Below are 7,942 nucleotides of genomic sequence, written 5' to 3'. Positions count from 1 at the left end.
ATTGTCCCAGTGATATCATTGGCACGGGTCTGAGCTGATCCAGGGGCACAGCAGAGGCTTACCCTAGGGAACAAATGTTCTCTTACCTCGAAGAGGCCTCAACATGCCAAAACTCTCCCGCAGGATAGAGCAGATACCAAGCTGGCACCACTGCGTGGCCTCACAAGGAGTTAGGTAGAATTGGGATGCTCGTCCTTAATATGAGACAAAGCTCATTGTTATTTTTGAACCCATACTATTCATTGTACAATAACATTTATAAAATAACCATATGGGTACCTGCATGTTGTTATCCCCATGGGACAAATGGCAGCTTTGGGGGAGGAGGGGCCATTTCCATTGGGAAAATGGTGGGGAGGAAGCCTCAATCCACACCTCCTACACACACCCAGCTGCTGTTACATTTTAATCATGATTTCAGATCTCCCAGTGGCACGTCTAGTTGCACCCTGAGATGATAAAAGAATCCAAGCCAATGGGAAAGGATTGATAAGGAGCAACACAGAGCAAGTTTGTCTTCTCAGCCTAGACAAGAGAAGAAGGAAAGGGAACAATGCTTGGCCTTCCCAGAGGAGTTTCTGATCATTAGATCTGCCACCAAATTTTGAGTACTGCTCAGGCAAAACATCTGTAGCACATCAGAGTAAAGTTCAAACATTTCTGATAACATTTCAGAATGTCCCAGATGTATCGTTTGACACATCTCTAGTCACCACTGAGTGAAGTGGTATTTGAGGGGAAGTTAGAAAGTCCTCCTATAGGAATTTTAGGGAAGTTAAATAAATCTCCTTAAGTGATATTCCTCCGGATTGGGAGTTACAGACCTCTAGAATTACCATGCCATAGCAGGGTATTTGTTGACAGAGCTATAGATAAAAATTTGCGTTCAGGCTTAAGCCTTAAAATGGTTTATGTGAACTAATACCTCATGTTTGGGTTGTTTAAATACTTATACTGTAATATTCACAGGTATCTTCTGCTTTTGTTTTTCGACCACCCGCTTTTTCAACACATTTCAGGTACACCACGAAGTGATTCATTCAATGAATGTGCTGCTCTTTCAACCTCTCTCTGCTATTCTAAAGCAGGGGTCTCCAAACCCCGGCCCAGGGGCCAGATGTGGCCCACAGCAAGCCTCTATTCGGCCCGCAGCCAGCCTCTGATCCCCTGAGAGCCTCTGGCCCAGTCGACCAAATACAACCAGAGTTGTGCTTGTGGGATGGGGAAATGGGGGTCCATTTAAGTGTATGCTTTATTTCTTGGTCTGTGTTGGTACTTGGAGAAGTCCTGGACATTTGAGCCCATTCATTTATTCATTCATCTAAGTTCCATCTCTAATGAATTTATTTAAATTTTATATTTAATTTTTTTTCTGGCCCGCAACACTGTGCCAGATATTTGAGGCGGCCCTTCGGCTGAAAAGTTAGAGACCCCTGTTCTAAAGGCTAAAATTACCCTCTCCCTTGTTGATTTGCATCTGACATGGTGATTCAAACTGCTTTGGTGTGTGCGTGCGTGTGTGTGTGTTTGTGTGAGAAAGAGAGAGAGAGAGAGAGAGCGAGAGAGAGAGAGAACGAGCTATGGGTCTATTCCCATTCCCAAAGGCATTAACGAGAGTCCATTTGCAGAAATCTTTGTGTGACAGCAGGAGTTTGCAAGATAAAAAAGGTATTTGCAATTTGCTAGCTTTAAAAAAAAAAAAAAAAGCATCGGAAGCAACATTTGTAAACTAAAAAAGACCGGGTTCCACTTTTCAGCTGTTTCTGCTTTTCACCACTACACCATCCTTAACCTGTCAGTTGAGTGGGGGACTCCTGTATTACAGCTATATAATTCTTAACGACTGCAAGATATCTCAAATGACTCCCTACTTTAAAAAAAAAAAAAAATCTTTGATGCTATGGTTGTATGGTTCAAAAAAAGTAGTAGGTTTGAAATTATTATTGTGAGGAAGAATGAAGGGTGGATGTACAAGAAGAAGAAGAAGAAGAAGAAGAACAAGAACAAGAAGAACAAGAAGAAGAAGAAGAAGAACAAGAAGAAGAAGAAGAAGAAGAAGAAGAAGACATGCAAGGAGGAACAATGATTCTGTCAGGATCTTATTGCTTAAGGGGCATCTGTGCTTTTGAATGGAGAAATAATGCACATTTAAATTGCTTGCCAACTGTTTATTCCAGGCACAACATTGATTCAGACCTGCCCTGTTTGGTTTGGATAGATCTCCTTGACTTCAAATGAAAAGCATAACGCATTCCTGAGAGCCCAATCCAATTGCTGGTCAGTTCCGCCACATCGGCCGCAGCACCAGCCGGCACTGGATGTGGTGAAAGCACTTTTCAACACCCACTTTGAGAAAGCCAGAAGTGTGTTTCTAAGGCCTTTGGAGGGCCTCAGACAACTTCCCAGGCACAAATGCCAGCCCTACCAATGAATTTCATTAGAACCACTGCAAATGCCAAGGTTAGACTGTATATCTACAAAATTACAAGCTTGTGTTAATAGATTCAGATAGGTAAACTTGGGCTCCAGCAACTCTGACCATCGGTTCACAGATCCACTGTGTAGTCTGTGTCTCACGTGTAGCCAAACTGACAGACTCTTTTGTGTTTCTATCTTGCCCTCCTTTGAGGTGTGAGGACTCTTTAGTCTATTTTTCACAACTTTCCACCCAAGTTGGCTCCCAAGCACACTTGAATGATGACCAGTGGCCACTCTGCCATCATTAATCTAGCCTTTGTCCACTATCTCCAAGCATCCTCTTAGAGACCCATATGCTCACTGTTCCACACTGCACATTCTAGCGGTTCTTCTAATGCCACATCTTCCCCAAAATGCATTACATGCCAGCTGCATTCCATGCTGGGTATGACAGGGTGATTAGAGAGTCAGCAGCTGTGTTGAACAAAGCCAAGGAAGTCTATCAAGCTTGGCCCACACCCACTTGCAACTGAAGCTCTCTCCATTACTGACCCCACCTCTTTTAAGAACATAAGAACCCCACTGGATCAGGTCATAGGCCCATCTTGTCCACCTTCCTGTATCTCACAGTGGCCCACCAGATGTCTCAGTGAGCACACAAGACAACAACATACCTGCATCCTGGCGCCCTCCCTTGCATCTGGCACTCTGAGATAGCCTACTTCTAAAATCAGGAGGTTGCACATACACATCATGGCTTGTAGCCCATGATGGACTTTTCCTCCAGAAATTTGTCCAGTTCCCTTTTAAAGGAATCTAGGCCAGATGCCATCCACCACATCCTGTGGCATGGAGTTCCACACACTAATTAAAGGGCGAGTTTTGTTCCTCTGGTGTTTCTCTCCAACTTCCCACATGTCCAGCATTGCATCACACACTCTGAACAATCACTGTATCATTTTTTATAAACATCTGTATGAGTACTATTTTTATAAGAGTAATGTTTTTTTTAAAAAAAAAACAAAACATCTCATATTCAGTAACTTATCAGTTTTACCCCAAGTAATATCTTTATAATCCATTTAGAGAGATTCAGTATGAAACTGTGCTTTTGATTAAAAAACTACTACTTGAAAAAAGTTTGATCCCTGTGCTCAGTGTGTATGTGCTGTGAGGTTGTCTGTTGCATCTGACAAATGATTTACACAAAGGAATTCTATGAAAAGCGTTTAATGTTCTTTCCTCAAGTATCTGGGTTCTCTAACCACAAGCCATAAAGTATTCCCACAATTAATCTGTGGCATCTTGAGTTAGTCTAACATGCTGATTATGAGCCTCAGGTATGAGAAGAACAGTAGCTATACAGTGCATAAAATATTGTGAGTAAATGTGCCTGAAAGCTCAAGTGATTTATAAACGGAAACTCATTTTGGAAATTGTACTTCAGGGATTTTGCCTTCTCACGATGACCGACAAGGCAATCCTTTGAAATGTCCAACTATTTTCAATGGGACTTACTCTCAGGAAAGGATACATAGGACTTCAGCCATACTAACAGCCCAATCTTAAGCTTCCTGGTGCCTGCTGGAACAGTGGAACAAAAATGGCTACCACTACACCCAGTGGGTGCCGGGAAGCAACTGGAGGTTCTCCTCAGAGGAGGGGGACTTTTGTCCCCTACCCCTGGGGAAAGCCCCAAGCCTCACAATAATAATAATAATAATAATAATAATAATAATAATAATAATAATAATAACAACAACAACAACAACAACAACAACAACAACAACAACAACAACAACAACAGGTATTTATATACCGCCTTTCTTGGTCTTTATTCAAGACTTTATTCAAGGTGGTTTACATAGGCAGCCTTTTATTTAAATCCCTTATTAAATAGGGATTTTTACAATTGAAAGAAGGTTCTCTCTTTCAAGAACCACCACATTCAAGGTGTTACATTCCTATCTGGCTTCACATTCTGGCCTCCATCCTCCCACGCTCAGAGCAGATGGAATAGCTCGGCTTCAGCTTGTTAGCTGCTTCAAGGTCGCACGGTGCCGGTGGCCTTGAACTGGCGACCTTGTGGATGTTATCTTCAGGCAGATGGAGGCTCTACCCTCTAGACCAGACCTCCTGCCCTGGGGTTTATCAAGTCTGCACTAGCTATTTTGTCAGCGCAGACTTGAGAGACCTGAGTTCTGGATCTAGCACAGCAGAGCTCCACCGGTTCCACTACCTCCTGCCCTGCTTTCTCCCCCCACCTGCTCCGCGCCCCCATTTTTCCCCCCCACCTGCTCCCCACCTGCTCCCGCCCTGCTTTCTCCCCCCACCTGCTCTGACCCCCTGCCCTGGAACACTTCCCCCTGCCCCAACAAACCTCTTGGCCACCAGGAGCTCATCCCTTGTTCTGGGAGGGCTGCTGCTGGCTTGCCACTGGCACTAGGCTCATTATGGACTGGCACTGGACCAGCATCAGCACAGACCCTGCGCTGAGTATTGCAGGTGTGCCTTATGGCACGTTTGCAACACCCAGCCCCAGCATAAGGCCGGCTTGACAAGCTCAGGATTGGGCTCTGAATGTTTGGCCAAATCTATGCAGGTCCTACTGATCTTGTGATCAACTGCTGTAAATTTGTAACATGGTACACATGGTACACATCCAAATTATAGAGAAAAAGTGTTGTCAGGCAACAATACCATCTTCCCCATGAGATGGTACTATAGATGGTACGGTTACATAATATACATGTTGTGTCTGAAATTGTCAAGTGTTTGCAGACATTCCAAAGAAGTGTTGGCAAAAGCCTGAGCCTTTGTGAACAATTGATAGCTTGCAAAAGGCTTGCAAAGGCTCAAAATGAAGAATAGCCTCTGTAAGTGGTGGATTCACAAAAGTTCACACTTCTCTGGGCACATTCAAACCCATCTTGATTCTGCTCACAACCAGCCAAGCAAGGAAGCTCAACATTTTGAGATATCGCAAGCTGAATGCTTGCAAGATCTCCAATGCTGATGACACATATCCCATACAAAGGAAGTGTTACCACCATGATACATCATTTCACAAACCATGCTAACCACACAGGTAGAAGATATTTCTTGATGCTATTTGTATTGCTGCATATTGGTAGAACTCATGCCATGGCTCTTTCCCTATAGTACATTGGTTCTCAAACATTTTAGCCCTGAGACCCACGTTTTAGAATGACAATCTGTTGGGACCCACTGGAAGTGATGTCATTAACCTGGAAGTGATGTCATGGCTGGAAGTGACATCAAATCAATCAATTAAGTAAGTAAATGAAAAGTTTACAATAATTGTAAATTTAAAAAACTATTTAAAGAAAAAACCCTCCTAACTCTCCCAACTGCTGCTGATCAGTGAAATCAATCAATCAATCTCCAAACATTCCAAAAGCTGCAATACTATCCACACTTACCCAGGAGTAAGATCCATTGACTATCTTTGCCAAAAGCAGGTACATAGTAGCCACAGATTTGTAACATGTCCCCAAATGCAGTCACATTCCATGATAGCATCAAGTCCAACATATTAAAAATAAAATGCACATTGAAATGAATGGGGACCCACCTGAAATTGGCTTGTGACCCACCTACTGGGTCCCAACTCACCGTTTTAGAAACTCTGCTATAGCTGATGGATATTTTTTCATGTGAAAATGGATGCAAATGTTTCGGCATGGGAAGTTGTGCAGATTTTTTTGTTCACTTTAAAACACAGGTGTCACAAGGATATATGTGAGCATGTACAGGAATAACAAATATGCATTGTGGAGATCGGAAAGATCTTTATCCTATGCTGAAAAATGCATTGGACTGTGGATTTAATATAGTTCATAGATACATCATTTGTTGAAAGGCGGCCATAAATTACCCGTTACAAGCAACTTCCTTCCTCTCGAATTGGATGTGTTTGAAGTTGAATCACTTAATATTTCTCAGTGAAGCATATATGCTGACACTTGGCAAAAATATTATACATCTTTCTTCACCCTTGTCCCCTCCCATATGTCCAAATCCAATAGTCAGGAGGCTCTTCCAGGGAACCAGGCTTTATGTCAAAACTGTCATTTCTTGTCAAATTAGTCATACCTTCTTTCAAATCTAGGCATCCTTGCTTTGTGTGTATGTGTTTTAAAGGGGTAGAACAGGGGTGGCCAAACTCACTTAACATAAGTGTCACATACAATAAACTTCAGGTGGCGCAAAGAGAGATGTTTGAGAGCTACCATATTACACCCATTTTTGCCTGGCCCACAGGTGCACACATTTGGTCCCTGTTGTGCATATGTAACATTGGGCAGAAATGGCTTAAGAGGAGTTTAAATACTTAAATATACTTACTCACTGTGAACATTAAATTTCTGTTCTATTCCCGTTGACTCTCGGTTTATACCTGGTAAGTTATAAGATTTCTTATTTATTGTACCTTTTCTATTAATTGTGATGCAAAAAGGAGCTCAGCCAACTTATTTCCCAGAGCCGCACATTATTCAGGTGTGTGCCACTTAACAACTGGATACGTTCTCCAATCCCTGTTGTTATGTGATTAGGTTGTTAAGTGAACATTACACTCAATCTAGGGCCTTTGAAGTGTAAACAGACATTCCCTGTCAGACACTAGCTGGCTGCACAGGCTACTGGAGATAAACTGCCTCTTCTTTGCATTAAGACCCTCTCTGTTGTGTAAACAGACACTAAAAAAAAAATGGTTGGCAACCTTCAGTCTCGAAAGACTCTGGTATAAGCCTACAGCACCCGATATTCCCAAGCGGTCTCCCATCCAAGTACTAACCAGGCCTGACCCTGCTTAGCTTCTGAGATCAGACAAGATTGGGCATGTGCAGGGTAGTATTTGCTGTGCTGCAGGCTATGGGAGGCGCAATTGCCTAATTAAGAGCATCTTTATTGTGCTTTGACCACTGTCATATATGCTGTCTGTACACCTGTATTTCAAATAGCCTCTCTCTCTCTCTCTCTCTCGCTCACACACACACACACACACACACACACACACACACACACGCACACAAAAAAGCCAGCAGTTCTATGTAGGAGGTAGGGTATTTTGTCTCCTCCCACAATGCACAAGGCCAAGGATCAGGCTGGGCACCTGATTGATGTCTGAGCAAGCTGAGGATTGAACTCCTTGTGAATATAGAACCCACTACAGTTATAAGCTGATTAATTTATCAATCAACAAACATGGTTCATTTTACACCAGATCACATGTTCTCATGCCATGGCATGAGAAAATTTGCAGCAGGGATAGGGCTTTGAACTGGAAGATCCAGGTTCAAATCCCTGCTCAGACATGAAGCTTCTTGGGTGACCTTGGGCCCATCACTCTCTTGCAGCCTCACCTACCTCACTGGGTTGTTGTGCAGACAAAAGGCGGGAAGGAACTATGTACACACCCTGAGCTCTTTGGAAGAAGGATAGTATAGAAATGTGGAAAATATTCCTAACCACATTCCCTTCTTAAAATCTTCTGATTAAA

General features: G+C 42.8%; 1 pseudogene; it reads right to left on the bottom strand.

Moving 5' to 3' along the window:
• Nucleotides 1–7,188: 7,188 nt before the first annotated feature.
• Nucleotides 7,189–7,313, bottom strand: LOC136656665 (5S ribosomal RNA; annotated as a pseudogene).
• Nucleotides 7,314–7,942: the final 629 nt, after the last annotated feature.

This window comes from Tiliqua scincoides, chromosome 6 (assembly GCF_035046505.1).
Source record: "Tiliqua scincoides isolate rTilSci1 chromosome 6, rTilSci1.hap2, whole genome shotgun sequence".
Taxonomy (NCBI): Eukaryota; Metazoa; Chordata; class Lepidosauria; order Squamata; family Scincidae; genus Tiliqua; species Tiliqua scincoides.
The sequence above is the reverse complement of the archived record's forward strand: the minus strand, read 5'-3'. Positions and strand labels throughout refer to the sequence as shown.